We start from the raw sequence: 6,000 nt of genomic DNA on the forward strand, positions 1-6,000 counted from the left end.
CTGTAAGTTGTCAAGGGTGGTGTTTTATGTGGTGGTTTGACCGGCTGTTGTGTTAGTTGCTGTTGTAGTTTTAAACCGTGTACATATAAGCGAATATAAACCCACACCTTGACTGAATTAACCGTGACACTTGGCTGGTGGTTTGTGGTGGATGGGTTAGCTTATGTTGGTGGTTACTTGGTGGTTAAACCGAGTATATAAGTTGTAGTTGGTGTTGTTGTTGGCGTCGTGGAGTAGTAGCTAGGGCGTTGTTTGGGAGGTCGTGGCTGGTGAGGGGGATGGTGTTTGGGTCGTGGCTGGGAAGCAGGTGGTGGTGGCACATTGTAAAGCTGTAGGTCAGTAGAGGTGGTTGTTTGTGGTAGTACTGGTGTTCGTAAGTGGTAGTAGTTTAAACGTTGGTATAAGTCGGGTTTTCGGTGGTGGTGTTTGTTGTTGTGTTGCTACGCGTGAATAGGGCAGTTGTTGTTAGTTATTTAGACCAAATTAATACTCATCTTATGATATCAAAATTACAAATTCATTTTAGGTGGTCTAAATTTACATGCATGCAAAGCAAAATATAAAAGAGATGGTATTAAACCATCTTAAGACAAAAATTCCTTACATTGTTATAAGGCAAAATTGGCACAACTCAAAGACTCCTTCCTTGATGTTGTTCTTGTGCTAATGCAATAAGGATGATCCTCCAACACCTTAATTACCATAAGTAGGTAATTTCCTAAGGTGGCACCCAAGATAAACCCAAAATACAACTAAAATACTAACTAGGTAAATGTAGTAGTAACCTTGTTTATTTGTATATTTGATGTACTAATTAATATTATTACCTTGATAATATTATTAGTTTACTTTTATATGTGTTTATTGTAAAAGGATGAACAAAATAAGAAGAAAAATATGGTCTATTGATGGTGTATATGAACCATCCACAACAAGCACACAAAGACCAATTTTTCTTTAAATTTCCAACCTTAGAAATGATGGAAGGACTTAGGTATATATAGGCATGGAAATGTATACAATTCTCATACAAATGCTAGTGGGAAATGCCTACCTTTTCCACTCACAATGAGTGTATCAGTAGTATATAAAAATCTGTCCAAATGGTCCCCTCCGGGTCCATTTCGATTTTCGACATTTGCCCCACAAATGCTTATAAGTCTTATATTTAATTATCTGACATAATTAAATATTAATTTGATTATTTAACACTTAAATAATATAAATTAACAACCAATGACTACTTAACTATTAAGTAATCATATGACCATTTTATCAACATACAATGTGTCAATATTATCCCAATTAGCTAATTTTACAACCTCTTGTAAAATATAAATAGCTAATTAATTCTACCTCAAAACATATACACATATCACATAAAATTAATTAATTAATTAATTAATAAATTATTAATTATTAATTTATTACTTAAATATCACATAATTAAATAATAAATCTTCTCTGCCCGAGTTCGTAACGCGTCATCAAATACTTTTATGTGACTAATTATAAGTCAAATAATACAAGGAATTAATTATCTCGTATCTCATACAAACAATTAATTCATTCTATTTGGGCGTCATCCTATAGGTGTGACCTAAAGAGATCAGCTGATCACCGCCGTCACAGGACAGTAATGTAAAACTCTAGTCAGCCAATCATTACCGATTAACGATGACCAGCTGACAAATAAAAAGATTAATCCCTGATATTCCTTTTAAGAGATTTAATATGTAAACGCACTTATTGTGGAGGACACTACTCCAACAATCTCCCACTTGTCCGACACAAGTGTGCGTTACCAATTCTCTTGTCCAATAATATCTCCCACTCAATGCAAGATGTCTTTCAGGTCGTTCTTGCACGTGATCATATCAAAAAGTGGTTTCCTCGATCAGGAGAATTACTGTCTGACCGGATAATCTACTATAGATCTCATCCGAGCGTGGCCACGCATTTCCAGTCACCTCCTCGAGTGGCCTTGAGATAAAATATGAGATAAATGGACAATCCTGTTGACCTATCTTCTTCGTTCGATACAGATCACAATGACCCGGTAAATGCTCATCGACCTCCTTTTACGGTGCGACCTACAACAAAAACCAAAGCCACTGGAAAACCGCACCAACTTAGACAAATAGTCACCAGTCTAAAGAATTGACTCGTAGGAATATATAGAAATCCTCGCTACGACCCAGCAACAAAAGGACTCTATAAACGGTCACTGTCAGACAAATCGTCTCACAGCCAGCCTATGTAACCGACCAGTCATTATTATGACCATATGACAGTCAAACCTGTCACGCCTTACAATCTAGTCACTCCGAGATGTCACCTCATTAAGTAACTAGGGACAAAATACAATGTTAGTCCAGTTCACTTTAATAGAGTTCGACATTGTCACTATAATCTATTTGGATAAAACAAAGTATATAAAAATTGAGATATAAAACTGAATGCAACGATAAATGTAATTATCATATATGAAATAATAAATACAATATCTTAATTATTACATATCATATAATTTACAACAGTTCTGACATTCGTCTCAATCCCATCGAAACTACTTGACTATCATGTTTGGCTTGAGACAAAGGTTTGGTTAAAGGATCAGCAATGTTGTCAGCTGTCCCAACCTTATAATTTGTAATTTCTTTCCTTTCGATTAAATCTCTAATTACATGAAATTTCCAAAGTACGTGTCTAGACTTATTACTAGACTTGGGCTCTTTTGCTTGAAAAATAGCCCCACTGTTATCACAATACAAAGTGATAGGATCCTCGGCGGTAGGAACTACTTTCAGTCCCTCTAAAAATTGCCTAATCCAAACAGCCTCCTTTGCGGCCGAGAGGTGCAATGTACTCAGCTTCCGTTTTAGAATCAGCAGTCACGGACTCTTTAAAACTTCTCCAGCAAACCGCCCCTCCGTTCAACAAAAAGACAAAACCAGCCTGGGATTTCAAATCATCCCTTTTGGTTTGGAAACTGGCATCCGTATAACCTCTTATACGTAATTCAGATTCTCCTCCAAACACTAAGAATGAATCTTTAGTCCTTCTCAAGTACTTTAGAAAATTCTTGACGGCTATCCAGTGACTCTCACCTGGAGTTTTCTGAAAACGACTCGTCATACTCAAAGCATACGAGACGTCAGGACGAGAACACATCATATCATACATGATCGATCCAACAGCGGAAGCATAGGGAATCGATTTCATGCGTTCAATATCCTTAGGCTCGGTAGGAGACTGTGACTTACTCAAAGTGATCCCACTGCCCATAGGTAGAAAAGCTCTCTTGGAGTTTTTCATATTGAATCGGTCAACAATCTTATCGATATAGGCTTCTTGACTCAACGCTAATATCCTTTTGGATCTATCCCTATAGATCCGGATACCCAAGATGCGCTAAGCTTCGCCCAAATCTTTCATTTGGAAGTGATTTCCTAACCACTTCTTGACAGAAGCAAACATATCTACGTCATTCCCAATGAGTAATATGTCGTCCATATAAAGAAGTAAGAAAACAACTTTACTCCCACTAAACTTCATGTATAAACATGGTCCCTCAACACTTCGAGAAAAACCACTCTGTTTAATAACATGATCAAAACGATGATTCCAACTCCTTGACGCTTGCTTAAGACCATAAATGTATCTCTTAAGTTTGCATACTTTGTTAGGATTTTTAGGATCCACAAAACCCTCAGGTTGTGTCATGAACACTTCCTCTTCCAGAAACCCGTTCAAGAAAGCGGTTTTGACATCCATTTGCCATATCTCATAATCATGAAATGCAGCAATCGCTAACATTATCCGAACAGATCTAAGCATAGCAACTGGTGCAAAAGTTTCATCATAGTGTAAACCATGAACCTCGGTGAAACGATTTGCCGCCAATCTAGCTTTGTAGACATCTTTATGTCCATCCATGCCGATTTTAATCTTCAATATCCACTTACACTGAAGAGATCGAACATCTTTGGGTAAGTCAACCAGGTCCCATACCTGATTATCGTACATGAAATCCATTTCGGATTGTATGGCCTAGAGCCATAACTTAGAGTCAGAACTCATAATAGCTGCTTTGTAGGTCTTGGGTTCATCACTTTCCAAAAGTAAAACCTCATAGTCACCATCTTCCTCGATGACACCAAGGTATCTATCAAGCTGTCAACGAACCCTCTCTGACCTCCTAGGTTCAGAAGGAGCAATAACCGATTTAGACGTAGAAGGAACATCTTCCTGTATTGTCATATCAGTTTCTGGCTCTTGAACATCATCAAGTTCAAATTTTCTCCCACTCTGTCTTCTAGAAATAAACTCTTTTTTCTAGAAAGACAGCTTCACGAGCCACAAACACTTTGTTCTCACTACTATTGTAGAAGTAATATCCACAAGTTTCCTTAGGGTAGCCTACAAAAATACATTTTTCAGAACGAGGTGCAAGCTTATCGTCAAACGTGCTCTTGACATAAACATCACAACCCCATACTTTCATGTATCGCAGATTCGGGACTTTCCCTTTCCATATCTCATATGGAGTTTTGTCAGTTGCTTTAGTGGGACTTTGATTAAGTGAGCGTACAGCAGATAAAATGGCAAAACCCCAGAATGACTTAGGTAACTTTGTTTGACTCATCATTGATCGGACCATATCTAATAAAGTTCGATTCCTCCTTTCAGCCACACCATTTAATTGTGGTGTGCCAGAAGGAGTTAACTGGGATACAATACCACAGTTTATAAGGTGATCTCTAAAGTCATTGCTTAAATACTACCCACCACGATCTGATCGTAATGCTTTAATCTTCTTATTTTATTGGTTTTCTACTTCATTCTGAAACTCTTTGAACTTATCAAAAGCTTCACTTTTATACCTCATTAAGTAGATATATCCATATCTACTCATGTCATCGGTAAAAGTAATGAAATAGTCATATTTTCCTACTAGCAGTGACTGTCATTGGATCACATACATCGGTGTGTATTAAACCCAACAACTCACTGGCTCGAGATCCTTTTCCTAGAAAAGGTGAACGAGTCATCTTGCCAAGAAGACAAGATTCGCATGTACCAAATGATTCGAAATCAAAAGGTTTAATTATAAAAGTCGACACTAGTCTTTTAATGCGTTTTTCGTTAATGTGTCCTAATCGACAATGCCATAAATAAGACCGATCGGGATCACCTGTTTTGAGTCTTTTATTATCTAAATGATAAACATCGTTGCAAGTATCTAGAATATAAATACCATTGATTGAAATAGCTTCGTTATATACAATCCCATTAAGGGAAAAAGTAAAACGTTTGTCTTTAATTACAAAAGAAAAACCTACAGTGTCTAACACAGATACTGATATTATATTTCTAGACAATGTTGGTACAAAATAACAATTATTAAGAAACAACTGCAACCCCGAAGCTAAGTTAAGTACATAAGTTCCTACTGACACGACGGCTACTTTAGACCCGTTACCCATTCGGAGATCAACATCTTCCTTGTTTAGCTTTCTTATGCTTTTTTGGCCCTGCAAATGATTGCACAAATGAGAACCACAACCATTATCTAATACCCAAGTTGTATTTGAAGCATAATTTATGTCTATCATAAAAGATTCGGTTGAGAAATTACATGTTGGCTTCACAATGCCAGCTTTGATGTCATCCAAGTATTTCGTGCAATTACGCCTCCAATGTCCCTTGTTATTACAGTAATTACAAGTATATTTAAGAGGATTACCCTTTATAGGTTTAGGCTTGATAGAGCAATTCGCAATTGCTGTACCTTTGCCCTCCACCTGTATGGGCTTCTTACCTGCATTCCTCTTAAACTGCATCTTCCTCTTCACGTTTATCGCAAGCTCATCTTTCCTTGTACTCCCACTCAATCCCATGTCCTTATCTGCTTTCACAAGCAGAGTGGATCTCATGTGAACTCTTTATCATTTTCGTCATATTATAATTTACCCAAAATTGGGTAAATCCTTTGAC

Source organism: Silene latifolia, chromosome 11, assembly GCF_048544455.1.
Source record: "Silene latifolia isolate original U9 population chromosome 11, ASM4854445v1, whole genome shotgun sequence".
Classification (NCBI taxonomy): Eukaryota; Viridiplantae; Streptophyta; class Magnoliopsida; order Caryophyllales; family Caryophyllaceae; genus Silene; species Silene latifolia.